The sequence below is a fragment of the Mytilus galloprovincialis genome, chromosome 1 (genome assembly GCF_965363235.1).
Source record: "Mytilus galloprovincialis chromosome 1, xbMytGall1.hap1.1, whole genome shotgun sequence".
Taxonomy (NCBI): domain Eukaryota; kingdom Metazoa; phylum Mollusca; class Bivalvia; order Mytilida; family Mytilidae; genus Mytilus; species Mytilus galloprovincialis.
Window position 1 is genome coordinate 38,382,009 of NC_134838.1, and position 15,585 is coordinate 38,397,593.

General features: G+C 30.7%; 1 long non-coding RNA gene across 1 annotated transcript; it reads left to right on the forward strand.

Moving 5' to 3' along the window:
• The first annotated feature begins 4,003 nt into the window (after nt 1-4,003).
• On the forward strand, nt 4,004-13,075 carry LOC143076930 (uncharacterized). The gene is made up of 4 exons (XR_012978839.1): nt 4,004-4,119; nt 6,816-7,067; nt 9,873-9,953; nt 13,012-13,075. It is a non-coding gene; the product is annotated as an uncharacterized LOC143076930 (long non-coding RNA).
• The last annotated feature ends 2,510 nt before the right edge of the window (nt 13,076-15,585 follow it).

The following is a 15,585-nucleotide window of genomic DNA, read 5'->3' on the forward strand; positions in this document are numbered from 1 at the left end:
ACAACGAAAATTAGTCACCTTTTGTGGCGGTTGATCCATTTATGTGACCAGTAAATTGTGGTGGTCTGTGCTGTTGTTGATTCATTAGAGATGTCCGTTGTTTCTGCGGTGTATATGCTGTAATGTATTATTATATAATCCATTTAAGTATTTCTCCTTGCTGAGTGTTCTGAGTGTTTTTTTTTTTACGTTGTCATATAATTTGGAGGTTTTGCTAGCTATAAAACAAGGTCCAACCCACCATTTATTCTTATACTATCCTTTACCAACACAGGAATATGAAAGTTGATTTTAAAAAGTCCCTTTCTATGTATGTTGGCGTTGCTTTTGTTGCAGCTCAGTGTTTCTGTTGTTCCATTGTTTCCCGTTATAGGTGACATGTTCACCTCGTTTTAAGTTTGCAATCCGGATTTAATTTCTCTTAATCAGTTTATGACTTTCGAACAGTGGCATACTACTTTTGACTTTATTCGCAGATATAAGTGTTTCGGATTTGCGACAAAAATTCCCGTAAGCCGTAAGGATTCGATTCCATTTGGCGTAAACCTTTCTACTTAAAATCTTTTACAAGATTTTAGAAAATTCCATACATAGTATATTAAAAGAAATAAAATCTAATTTGTCGGTCGTGTTGATTTTGATCTGGTACTGTCTTTAAAACTACAAATTCAAAAAAAAAATAAAAAAAAAAATGGTAAGTGATCGTCATCAAAAGGCAATGACTTACAACTTCTCACTTATTCACAGATCTTGTTTATAATTTTTGTATATAGGTTTTTTGTGTGTCAAAAACTGCAATCTCACGGAAAAAAATAAAACTACTGTCACTCAAGGCCAATGACTTAGTGGTAGTAATGAACTTTAAAGTGAATTCGCGTGTAAAAAGTATTCAAATAAGAAAATCTTATTGTGTTTATATAACCTCAAACTTGAGCTTAATAATTAGTTTAATAGAAGCTCATCAGACACATTTAATTATTAATAAAAAAAAATCATATTTGATGTCTTAAATTGTAAACAAATTAAATAAAAGTAAGCGTCAGTTAAAGTCTGTTAAATTAAAATATTCCAATAAAATCAGATCTATCCTGTTTTAATGGGTTTCCAGTATCAATGGTGATTGAATTAGTTGTATGAGCATAATATATATCTACATTAGAAGAGAAAGGATGTGTTATAATTTCAACATTTATTTTTCGTGATGAAAAAAAGATCATTTTAAATATACACCGTAGATTATATAAATTCAGTTATTTCGGAAGATATGGATAATCGGATTTCATAATCGATTAAGACAACTTCTCTAAATTCTAGTTTGCATTTTCGTTTTACGTACAATATCTGTTGAAAGTAAATAGTTCATTGCTGAACTTATAAAGGAGATTTCTCAAGATTCTATATTTTGAGTATTATCCAGTTCACTTTGTTTGAGAGTAATATACAACAAACTGTATTATCATATAAGAATCTTGGTCATGGTATGTATTTATAATAAAAGATTGATAGGATATAAAGTCCTTTTGAAGAAAAACTGATGGTCACAATTGATTACAACAAAAGGAATTACATAAAAATGTGCCTACTGGTAGTATTTGTCAATTATCCAAATTTTATATCATGTGTATAACCTACATTAAAATGACATTATGACCGATATCTTATTACAAAATTAAAAAATATTACATTTATCATATACATATTTTGGTGAAAAGACATTAATTGGCGGGAAGTGAATCTAACATTATAATAAAATTGACACCGTTAATGTTATATTATTAAATTTGTATCATATTTGCAATAACTGCTTTTGAATGAGAAAGAAAAAATAATAATGAAAAAAAAAATAAGATAACGAAAATACCGAACTCTAAAAGAAAATTCCAATAGAAAAGTGCTTTATTAAATGCAAAATCAAAAGTACAAACATATCAAATGAATGGAAAACAACTGTTATATATTCCTGAATTGATAAACATGCATTTCCTTGTGTAGAAACCTCTCTTTGTGTTTTAGGTAGCGAACCATTGCTCTTTGTAGCTTTAGAAAACAGTGATGGAATAATTTCATTGGACTTAAACAATGGGGATATTACTGTTATTGTTGATGGCCTTGGAAATCCTGCGATAGATTATCACACTCGTCTTGGTCTGTTATACTATACTGATCTCAATACTCGTGCACTCTCTAGGTTTGTATTTACTGCAACGTTATTAGGAGTACATCTATTTGTATAATTTTGCACAACAGTGATAAATCTGTATTTTGCATTTCTCTTTCGATCACTAGAGACACATGGTTTTGTGACATTATTACATCACCTCCAGCACTGTTATTAGCGACCAAAACCGACCAACCAGGCTATAATATATTATAACATATATACTGCCGCAAGAATAATACTTTATGTTTTCATGAGGAGAAAAACTGGTAGGAATAATGTTCATAATGATTTTTTTTATATTCAAATACATGTTGTATATCGTATAATATATATACAAATTTTGAAATCCTGTATAGAACAGTGATTTATACTCTAGATCTGTATTTTGAACAGCGGTATATTACTATTGCCGTTAACAAACCCATCTTGAAAAAAAGAGTTCTGTTTATTTAGAGGGCTTATTATGGAAAAAAATAGAAAGTACCGAACTCGAAAGGAAAATTCAAATAGGAAAGTGCTTTATTAAATGCAAAATCAAAGCTCAAACACATCAAACGAACTTACATTCAAAAGTTTTATGCGAGTTCGTGAATGTTAAAAATAGCCGGTTAGAAAAAGAAACATTTCTTATTTGGCTCTCAAATAATAAAAAGAAGTATATTTCTAGAATACGTTATCCACCAAATGGCAACACAGCTTCTCCTGAGATAATAATACAGGCAGAAGATGACCATAGGCCTAGTGCTGTGGCGGTTGACAGCATCAATAATCTTATTTACTGGGCTGACGACTATGCCGATTCAATAACAAAAGCAGATATATGTGGACTTAATCAATATGTTATTTTACAGGACTCTAGTATACACAATATACTAGGAATAGCGTTGGACGTCGAGAACAGGTACAAGTATGATTTATTTTATTTGAGTGATACATAAATGATCTTTTGAAAAAAAAGTTCTTAATTGCACAGCAAATAATGCATTATTTTATTGTTCTCTGTATTTTGTCATATATGTCATATATGTATATACCTTGTATAATGCTAAAGCAATGTTGTTGTTAATGAAATAAAGATTCATTCATTCATTCATTCAATCAATTCAAAATCCCTTGATACTCTTGTAGATGATGATGATGATGATTTAAAATGAGCTTTCTGAGATGATTTATTTAAGTTCAAAGAATGTCATTTTTCCGTGATCGATGACCGTGGTAAAATGAATAAGTTTGGTTTAAATAGCAAAGTACTATCGCATTTAAAAATACAAATGCATAGTATTCTCTTATATGAATTAGATCTTTTAAATAGTTATCACCCTGTTTTCTTTTTATGACTTAGTGCTATCTGTTACGAAATAAAAGCCTGACAATAAGGTCAACTAAAGTAATATTAGCAAGATAATTCATGGGATATTTTTCTATAAAAAATAAAGGCTTTTTAGTTCTATAATAAATACTAACTGTTGCACTGTAATTTTGAATTTAAAAATACTGTTATGTTTCTTTGATTATTATTCAATTTAAAAGTGATTAAACACTTCATTAAATCGATTTATTTTCTTACGCTTGTTTCTTGTGAGCTAGCATGCCAAACCTGGCTCAACCTTTTTGTTTTTGGTATATTATTATTAACTGGATGGCAACACCTATATGGGGAAACGATTGTGAAAAGAAATACATTATATTAAAAGGTGAACCGAAAGGAACCTAAGAGCTTAAAAGCACTGTATTTGAGAAGCTCAATTCAAATTACAAATTTTGATAAAAGTGGGAGGCTTGCTAATACTTGTAGAATTGTCAAGCATTATACATGACTTTAGTTTTCTTTTAATTTTTTTTCAGTGTTGTATACTTTACTGACAATGGCGCTGGAAAAATTGAAAAAATCGGATTGGATGGTTCCAACAGACAAACTTTGTACTCACACGCCGACTATCCGAATCTAATATATCTAGGTAAAGTACTATCGACAAACATCAAGCTAAAACCACATGCTTTTTGTTGGCATTGAATAAATGTTACCCCTATATATATAGCATATAATATTTTATTCTAATTTTTCACAATACCCGATGCTGTTACAAAATATTTTATGCTTTTAACGAACTTTTTGGACAAGTAAAACGTATTTTCCTATTCACACGCCTAGGCATATGATGCTTTCGTATAAAAATATTCCAACCTATGCAATTTCTAAAATACGTCACTCAAGTTTGAACAAAGTATTCCAATACTTTGAAATTGGAATTTTCGAGCAGGTTACATAATTTTCTACATCATAAAGAAAAACATGTACTTTTATTCTCCAGATTCCAGCCATAATGTTCACTGACAAAACTCATGTACCATATACCTTATATATGATCGATTTGAGTTGCCTAACATTGTTTTGATAAAGTAACAATTATTTTGCATTAATTCTTGTAAATGAACGCTTCATTGTTCTTTATTTCAAATGCTTAATTGTTCTTCATCAAATAATCTTTCTTTCTTTATTTCTTTCTGTATTTATTAATATTTTTAGAGGTGGGAGTACTTTAAAAGGAAACTTTCACTGGACATCAAATATTTCAATCCTTTATGGGTTGATTTAAAATACATATATAAGTAAGCAATGCATATAGTTGTTAAACTCGATAGATACTTTTTGTGCTTATTTGTTAAATATTTGTTTGTCTTTGTTCTAATTGAGATTGTGACCACAATGAATACTGATATACCTCTATTTTGAAAATTTTACCTGTTATGTCTGTTTTGTTTACGTATCGTTGTAAATATAATAGAATTTGATACGACTGTCATGCAAGTGAGAGGTTAAGCGCTATAAAACCAGGTTCAATCTATTTTCTACATTTTAAAATACCTGTACCAAGTCAGGAATATGCCAGTTGTTGTGTTTTATCATTTGACTTTGTCATTTGATTAGGGACTTTCCGTTTTAAATTGTCCTCGGAGTTCAGTATTTTTGTGATTTTACTTATTACTGACAAAGTGTCAAAATCAGCGTTTGCCAGATTCCGTTTCTTGATAAAAAAAAAAGAAGTTTATTTTAGATAAAAACTACCGCTTCCATTCAATTTCTAAGTCCAAGTATTTTTAATTCATAATATAATTTATAGTCTGACTATCTCCAAGTGTTTTTCTCGTATAGCAGCACACGAGAATACAAAACTATGATCAACTATATGTTTTGTTTAGTTCCTTGTGTTTTTGTGTGTAAAAACCTCCTGTAAAATCAACATCAGTTACTAATATAAAATAATCATAGTTGATTCGGTCTAAATACAATTGGGACAATGAATGCAAATAAAAAAGTCACACATGCGCTTGCACAATTTTAATTTTACAATGTGGAGTATTTCGTTTAGTGTACAAATTATATATCAAAAGTATTTTTTTCAACTGCACGGAACATGATTTTACCTTAAAATGCATGACCAATTTTTATACAATGAAATTTCATCTCTCTACTTACAATTTAAGGAACAAAACATGAATGATTAATTTGGAAAGTTTTTAGGTGTAGTACCACTAAATCATGGTACGTCACATCCGGTTGTATACGAAAATAAGTCGAAGAGAATATTCCCTTGAATTTGACAGTTGTAGGTAATTAATCCTACATTTTATTGCAGTAAAACATTTCTGTTTCATAAACATATGTCTTGGGTATTTCAAAGCACTATTATTTTTTTTATTTGGGCTTTCTATAGAATATTTTGTAAACTTGAGATTACATGGTTACTAAATCTTGTACACATGTTAAATAAGGGGAGAAATTTGATTGGTTAACTTCCAGTGATGGTTATTTTCTTTCATGCAATTAAATGTTATGTGAATTTGTTTCTATAGTGCTGGACAGGATAAAACTTTACTCATCCCAAGTATTTCTTTATTTGAAACAAAGATAAATTTTGCACAATTTTTTGAAAAGTGCAAATTTAACAAAGACTAATAGGGGAAAATCAATTGTTGTATTACACCTTAAGAAAGACCTTTGCAAGTAATACACACTGCAATAATATTACCTAATAAACTAGGGATTTATTTAAGATGGCATGATTCTAAACTCCTACAAGGGGGGATGTGTATGATTTTCAGATAATAAATATATAATCTTTTGAACAATTTAATTGTGGTCTGGAGCTGGCATATTAGTAACTACTAGAATTCCTTAGTTAGTTTATGTCGGATTCGGATTTGGACTGAGTTTTACTACGCATGCGTAGCCCGCTGCATGTAGTATGCGCATATTCTAAGTCAGGAACCTGTTTCCTTTGTTAGTCTTGTGTGTGTTTATTTTTTAATTTTGGTTAGTTTATATGTTTTGGAGTTCAGTGGGGCATTCATATCGCTGAAGTAGTTTACATTATTTTTAAGGGGCCAGCATAAGCCTGATCCGGATGTGGGATTTTCTGGCTGCTTAAAAGACCAATGGGAAGCTTTGGTCTATTTCTGCTCTTCCATCATGTTGGGTGTATGGCACATTCACTGAGCTATGCTCAATTCTATACTATATTTGTCTAGACGAAAAACATTAGAATTAACAGCAACATTAAAATATCTCTTCATTTACATATTCGCGTTTGAAACATTGTTAATTGAAAGTGACTCTTATCATGTTATGAAATGAGTAAAACGTTCTTCTCAGATATCAAGGAGCAGAAATTATACTGGACAAATACTGGCTCACAGAATATTCAATCAATGACATCAGATGGAAAGGATGTTAAAACAGTCATCTCGTATAGCCACTATCCGTATGGCATTGATGGATATAACGGCTACATATACTGGTCACAGTCAAGAAACGGCATAATAAAACGAGCCGATAAATCAGGAGGAAGTACCAGCAGCTGGTATCATACTCGACCTTATGGTGTAGTAGGCGTAAAGGTTTATGGTTTGTAATTTTATTGTTAAAATACTGACGAAAAGGCTTTTTTGACAGTTATTCTATTTGTCCAATTCATCGTTGTTTGTTTTATCCGAAGTATGTACAATATCGAAAAAATATTCACCTCGAAATAAGATTAAAACAGCTCGACAAGCCCCGTTTCTAAAACCATACAAGTCTAAAAGTTTATTAATGCTCTCACAATATGCAAGTTTATTTAATGGAGAGTGTGTCCGAACGAGAATGTATGTTCATTACCTTTACATTGTTCATCTTAGACTAATATTTCAGTATTCAGCTCTATTCTTCTTTTTAGTCAGACGTTGCTACGTACCCTGGTATATATTGTCTTTTGTTTTTGTCCTCTGATTTTGTAGTTTATGTATTTTGTCGTATACTTGATGACTAATAGCGTTTGGTGTCTTTAGCCGAGTTTTATCTTTTTACTTGATTCAATTCCTGTGTGCTGGTTGATATTCTGGACGACAGTCTTTGGTCGTTTCAATTGGAAATATGGAAAACAAAATGCAACTCACAAATAAAAAAATACTAAATACCAAACTCATTCAAATGGTTTCAATCTACAAAAAAACAACTTTTCTAAAAGAACTACAATTGTACAATTGAAGTTTGTGGTTACCCTTCTACCGATAATAAATGTCATGCCAAAAATGATTTACAGGTCAACGTCTTTCAACTAACACTACGTTAGGGTCAACCTTTAATATTCTCTCATTTTCCTTTAAAATTTTGAAAAAAACTAACACATGAAACAAACCGGGATGCGTTATTAGTACGTAGGTGAAACAGGATGCTATTTATATAAATAAACTCATCATATATATACCAGGATAAAAAAAACTAAATACGCCAGATGCACGTTTCGTCTACAGAAGACCCATCAGTGACGCTCGAATCCAAAAAAAATAAAAAGGCCAAATTAAGTACGAAGTTGAAGAGCATAACGCGCGAAAGAACACCTTTATCGTTTTAGAAGTTGGAATCAATAATTACAGACAGTATATCATATCGGTCTAAATGATAATAATATGGGAATTGGTAATATATAAAGAACCGATATTTTTTAACAATTTGCATATAGTTCTAAAAACTGTTCCAAAAAACCGTTCTCATGGGTGCAGGCTAATTCGCAATTCGAGAAATTTCCTGCCAATTCTAATATTTCAGACCTAATTACTATTTCAAAAAGCAAAGTCAGACATTACCTATTGACTAAACTCTATTCTTTACCTATTTATAAATTACATAACAACACAATTCAATATTGCAGTCCTTAGGATGAAATTCGTCCGAATTAGAATTGCATAATGTTATTTTAATATTTTTCACAGAATTGTCGCCCTGAAGAAAAAAAACATGTCATTGAGATCAAATATGTCAATAAAAGTTTTGATTTTGTAAATATTGCCGGTATTCTTAATTATAATTCCGTTAAAGATCAAACTACTGGCTATTTTGAAAATACTGAGCTCCCTCTTATTTGCCATCTTTACAAAAAAATCTACACAGAATTATGTGTTTAATTATAACGAAATGTGAAAAGATATAAATATCTGTGACAATACACCTACGTCATGAAGTTGCAGTAATTCCAAATAAATTTATCGCCCGAGTTCCAATGTTATAACAGGAGACATTAACATCGTCAATGACCGAGAGTTGAAATCATTCCTCAGTTAGGGACCTTAATATCGTCCACCGTCAAATATTTTCCGACTCACTCCATACTTACTGCTCGAAACGGATCAAACGAGAAAAAGCTGAAAAAAATCCTTAGACTCTTTTTTTTAATTTAGGGATGAACATAGGTGATATTCGTATTAAACAATTGAAAGAACATTTTGTTCCTAACAACAACCAGACTAGTCCTATTTCTCGTATTACACATAAGTTAAAAGAACTCACCAAGGAATTTGTTTTTGTCCATGCTGATAAGGCTGCCAATTATATAATTAGAGTTGACGTAAAGTTTACATTGAAGTTCTGCAAAAGGAAATCACAAATTCAACAACATTATAACTAATTCATTTTTTTTTGGAAAATGGCATCTTTTATAAACATAAATTTAATGACGCTACAGGTGTGTACCTCTTTACAAGTAGAATCGACTAACAATAAAATTCCAACTATGTAATGGATTCAAAAGCAGTACAAAACACCTTCCAAATTTAGATTCATTTCGTCTTCAAGCCTTGTTCCATTTCTAAACTGTGTATTCTACTTACTAGTACACATGGTAATATTGTTCAAATAAGGCATTTAAAAATAGGGGAATTAATTTCTTTTTTAAAAAGTCTAAAACAATTCGTTGCATTTTGGAAGCCCTTGATAAATTGCATGGTCATATTGGCGATTTTGAATCAGTTCAAAGTTTTGATTTTCAACTAATAATATCATGAAGAAAAAAACACACCTTAATTAAATAAACAGAATGCGAAAATATATGTTCAAACTATTTTATGTAACTTTAAAAAAAGTAACAATAAATAAAAGAACTGTGCCAATTGGACCCGATGAATGAACTTGATTTTTTTTAGTCATTTTTTTTTTCCTTTTCTAAAATATACCTCAGTAGACAATTCCCTCATACAGTAAATTGTTCATTTTCGTTTTGTTAAATACATTTGTACATTTATTACTTTTTTGATAATGTATGTTTATATTGCTTGTTTATTATATCTATGTACTAAAAAAGGTACGTAAGAGGACCTTTGTAGTTTGGAACAACTTGGATTCGATGCTTTTGTGTATTTTGCAATAAAATATGCTCAAACTTCTTTCTTTTATCAGATGGCGGAAATGTTTCCCCGACTGAACATGTGTGCACTACCGAAGGCTTATCGAGTGTCATTATTCAAACAACTACTCAAGGTGAGTCAGAACGTACTAGTAGCTATGTTGTGTCATGTGTACTATTGTTTGTCTGTTTGTCTTTTTCAATTTTAGCCATGGCGTTGTCAGTTTATTTTCGATTTATGAGTTTGACTGTCCCTCTGGTATCTTTCGTCCCCCTTTTAAAACAATCATGAAACGTCCTTTTGATAAATAATTGTTTTCAACGATTTTTATCATTCGATTTTGAGTGAGTTGAATGAAATATGTCGTCAGCTTTCCTTTGAAAATTTAAGTGTAGCATTTCCTATTTCAGATAAACTTTAAAATATATCCATGCATTATAAATGTACTGTTTGTAAAAGTATGAATTATTCTAAATACTAAGGATGTTCTTATCACAGGCAGACAACCTTAGCCGTATTGGGCACAACTTTTTTGGAAGTTTTGGTCCTCAATGCTCTTCAACTTTGTACTTGTTTTGGCTTTCAAACGTTTTAATCTGGGGGTTCCTGATTAGTCTTGTGTAGACGAAACACGCGTCTGGTGTATTAAATCATAAATCTGGAACCTTTTGATAGCCATTTTTGTGTGTTTCTCTGTCCTATATGTTCTCCCATTTATTTGTATTGTAGTCCTGTCATGTAATGTTTCTATTTTAATTATATTCAACATTACCATAAAAGCGGGAGGTTTAGTTAGCTAAAAAAAACCAGGTTCAACCCACCATTCTTTACTTCAAAGGTCCTGGACCAAGTCAGAAAAATGGCCATTGTTATATTATAGTTAGTGTCTGTGTGTGTTACTTTTTAGTGTTATGTTTCTGTTGTGTCGTAGTTCTCCTCTTATATTTAATGTGCTACCTCAGTTTTAGTTTGTAACCCGGATTCTTTTTTCTCAATCGATTTATGAATTTCGAACAGCGGTATACTACTGTTGCCTTTATTTATGGATATATATTTTGCTGTCAAATTTATTCACCAATATGACCCATTTTTTGTAATTAATTAAAAACATACTAAATCGTATATGAAAATGTCACAGATACTATTAACAACGCATGAACTACATGATAACATGCAAATAGTTATCAAAAGTACCAGGATTATAATTTTATACGCCAGACGCGCGTTTCGTCTACATAAGACTCATCAGTGACGCTCAGATCAAAATAGTTAAAAAGCCAAATAAATACAAAGTTGAAGAGCATTGAGGATAAAAAAAATCCTAAAAGTTGTGCCAAATATGGCTAAGGTAATCTACTCCTGGGGTAAGAAAATCCTTAGCAAAGCCGGTCTCTATTAAAGTTCAAATTAAAGATTGCATGAATACGGATTCAAATATTGGAGATCGAATTGTTTACTGCAAGCTAATGATATATCAGCGAAGGGATGTTTTTAACTACCAATCTGCTCTATCAACTTCTCAGCTACGTGTTATTTAATTTATTATACTGAATGTCATATCATTATTGTTTTTACAGACGAATTTTATTTAAAAGCATTTTAATGACGTCACTAACATAACAACGTTACGAGTATTAGAAAAACCAACAGAAGTGAAGCAAGATTGGCTTATTTTATTAACAGTCAAATAATAAAATCGGAGGCAAAACATAGAACTGTAGCATTGTCTTTAATAACTTGATGTAAATTAAATTCAATGTCCTTTTATTAATCGATTTTTGATTGGGCTGGTAGGGAGGGTGACAATCAAAAATATTGTCTCCCGCTGTGCCATGGGATAGAGTAAGTTGTCTCCATCGTAGTAGCCAATCAAAATCTGGTGTGTTAAGGTCAAGTATAATACATTTTGATATTCCGCTTTGATAAATGTTTGAAACAATTTATTTTATTGTCTTATACTAGTAGGTAGCTTACGCTCCTCTAATGTCGTCTTCAACCAAAATATATAATAATATCTAAAAGAGCATATCGAATTTCAGGCCAACGGCAACATTTTAATAAGATATTCTCGCCTTCCGAGCAATATACTTGTTTCATAAATCTGGTTCATAGATCAGTGACAACTCTTAATCAATATTAAAAATATGACGTGTATTGGAATAAATTGATTTAAATGTATTGCTCTGCAGCTCGATAAGAAATAAGGAGTTTAATAGAAAATATATGATTAAGGTCACCTGAAATTAAATTTTTAATCTTATATTTGGGGATTTTCGGGTTCAATCTCTATCATTGGTGTGACCTAAATGAAGATATAACGACCAAGGATGTTTTAAAAAAAAAATCATTCATTTTTCGTTTATATCTCTTTCACCATCTGGATCAATTTCCCAACGATAATCAATTTACTAGTACCTTAATTTTTTATATGAATTAAACAATATTTTTCTCAATATCTCAAATATTAAAAATCGCATTTTTGTCTTGCATGACAAATTCGCAATAATAAATGCACGATATAATCCTGAATTTATCGTACATTTTTAGCTTGCAATGCAAGCTATCATATCGCAACTTTCATGTAACTATTACCTGTCAGTGATCAAAACAAACCTTGCAGAGTATAATCCTTTGAAAATTTTGTCTGATGTTATTGCGCAAATTTAAATATTGAATGCTTCTTTTTATCATTTGATTTGGACGTAAAAGCGTTTACAGATGAACATTTTGTATGTAGAGCGGAAGAGCTTCACTCAAAATATGTACGCACGATCAACTCCTTTAGAACCCACAATAATATGTAAAATGGCTTTCTATTCTTAAATAATATGCTTTAAGTGTAAACTGTTATTCATGTACAACTATATAAATGTATTATTTTTGGATGATTTGACTTTCTAATAATTTTTTTTTCCTTAAATATTTTTTTTTATTTCTCTACTTTTTTTCCTGTTTCGTCGTCATTTGTCTTTTGTCTCTTTTCTGATTATATACTACAGTAGACACTTTCATCATTCATGCATTTCTGTTTGTTTCATACAGTTTATTTATGTTTTGCTGATGCATGTTTATAAAGCTTGTTTATTACTAGACTAGGTAACTGAAGACAATCTTTGTAATTAAACAACTTAGGTCCAATATGGATGCTTTTGTATATTCCGCAATGAAATATGGTTAATTTCTTTTATCAGATGGCAAAAATATTCCCGCGACTGAACAGAGTATTTTAACAATTTTTCAAACAATTCAAGGTGAGTCGGAACGTAGCTTAGAGAATAATGAAATGTCCGCCCGACAATTGTTTTCTTTCCAACGCATATTTTCTAAATAATTTGTAGTATGTCATCCTTTATCTTTGAACTTTCCATCTAACATATGTTCATACTTCCTCTACGTCTGTGGATATTTCGCTTAAAGGTGCATATTTTAGCAGTCAAATTAATAATTCACCAATTTGAACAAAATTCGTATATTATTTGTATAACATACCAAGTCGTTTATAGAAATTGCAAAACTTTCATAAGAAACAATTTAAAATGCATGGACTCGGTTTAATGCAAAGGAAATTTCTGTGTATTTTCGAAAAGCCTTCCTGAAAAGAGATGCAAAAGTACCAATCGGATATTCAAACTGATAAGTCGAAAATAAACTGACAACGCCATGGCTAAAAAGGGAAAAAAGACAAACAGATAATCAATATTACACAAAACCCAACATCGACCAAGCAACAAGAACGCTAATAAAAAATGTGGTGATCTTAGGTGCTTCGGAAGGGTAAGCAGATATTGCTTCACATATGGCACCGTCCATGTAAGGGTTTTACCTGAAACTGATGATGATCAAGGATGTTAAAGAAATACTTTTCTTTCATTCTTGAATTTCATCTCATTTTTTTTTTATCTTAATGTATTTTTCCACTCTAATCTATTATACAGTGATTCAAACAGAAAAAAAATAATATTAAGGGCCAATCAAAACCCATATTTCGAAGAAAATGTTATGACAATTTTCAACAGAAAACATAAGAACAAACAAACATTTTTTATAAACACTGCACAGACAGAAAATGAAAGTTTAAAAGGACAAATCATACCAAACTGATCTAGATCGCAAACCAAAGGTATCGAATAGTAAAAAAAGTTAAATGACTTCCAAAGTAGTTTCAATTGATGTTTTTTGTTTTGTTTTAGATGACAAGAAATCAGTTTTGACGATAGTCTTAGTTATAGTTTTACTAGTCTTCAACATTGTGGTCATTGGATTAATGTATAGCAAAGTAAAATCTAACAATACAAGGTAAGAAATCTAAATATTGAAATACGAACAAAATATTTAATGAAAATCCAATTAAACCATGGTGATACACGGATGATTAACAACAGTCGAGCCAGGATTTTTTCCCTCACAATTATCCCCCCATACCGCATCCAATCCAACAAATATCTGATCGGTTGTCAGGGGTAAATTTGAACAGTTCAAAAAATTTAAAAACATTTGTATTTTATTGTAATATGACGTGCTTCTTTCGCTTTGTGAACAAACCCATGCTCTAAATATAATACAATTTGTTTGCACATGCGTATATTGACTTCTTTAGAATAGTGAATTTTATCAAATTATCAAATTTTATCAAATTATCATGCACTTAATATATTTCCTTAACTTTAAAACACTTTCAAACTCTTAAATGGTGCACATGATGTTACTAATTCATTTGTGATGACTGTAATGTGTTGCATTCCGAAATTGATATATTTGACTTAGATACGACAACCGTTCATGCTGGTTGTTCAAACTCCTCCCTCTGAAAAACCACAGTGCCAGCCGTTTGCTTCTTTACAAACAAACAAAAAGGAGGTTCATGGAAGAGCCTACACAAATTATTTTACACTTGTGCTTATCGGACATAGAAGTTACCTTAATTGTCCTATTCAGAATCGAAATAATTGATGCAAGCTATACTTTATTGTAGTTTTAACATGAGTAGGCATTATATTCGTGATTATTTTTGTCCGAGCGATAAAATTTGCATCAATTGTTTCTTAAATACTACGTTAAAGGACAGACTAAACAATTTCATTTTGAAGACAAATAACCTTATAGATAATACACAATTAGTTTTTAAGCTTATAATGTATAAAAAACCCAGGTAAAGTCTATTGGGATTTTATGAAAATTCTAAGGGTATTAGTTAACTCATTTTTCCCTTTTTTTAAAACAAATTTAGGAAAAGAAGAATTGCTTAAATTTTAATTGAAAATGAGAAAAGATGCAAATTATTAATTTTTAATCTTCCTGTGAAGTGTGTTCATGGTTATGCATATAAATGATCAAAATGTATTTGCATCTTCAATAATCTAATGTTTTGTTAATTTTATTTTTAACAAATAGTTTAGAATATCTCAAATACTATAAGTTTAGCATAAACACGTATGTTAGATGCAAACAGTCCCCAAGAAAGCACCTTTATTAAGTTATTAAAGCAAGGGACAGAATAAACAATTCGAATATACCAACTTGATCATTTTTACCTTTTCTGATACATTTTTCTCTTGTATAATTTCAATTGGATATCAGGGGGAGTACACATTCTTTTAACGTTTAATGCGTCAAGTAAACTAGAAAAATGACATATCAGCTTGGGCCTCTATTGGAAGTTGTTATGTGAGAAACAGAGGAAGCACACAATTCGTGTTTATAGGGTGTCAATTTTCACTATTTTGGATTTAAAGGAAGATGAGTTCTCAATACATTTTTGTAAACAT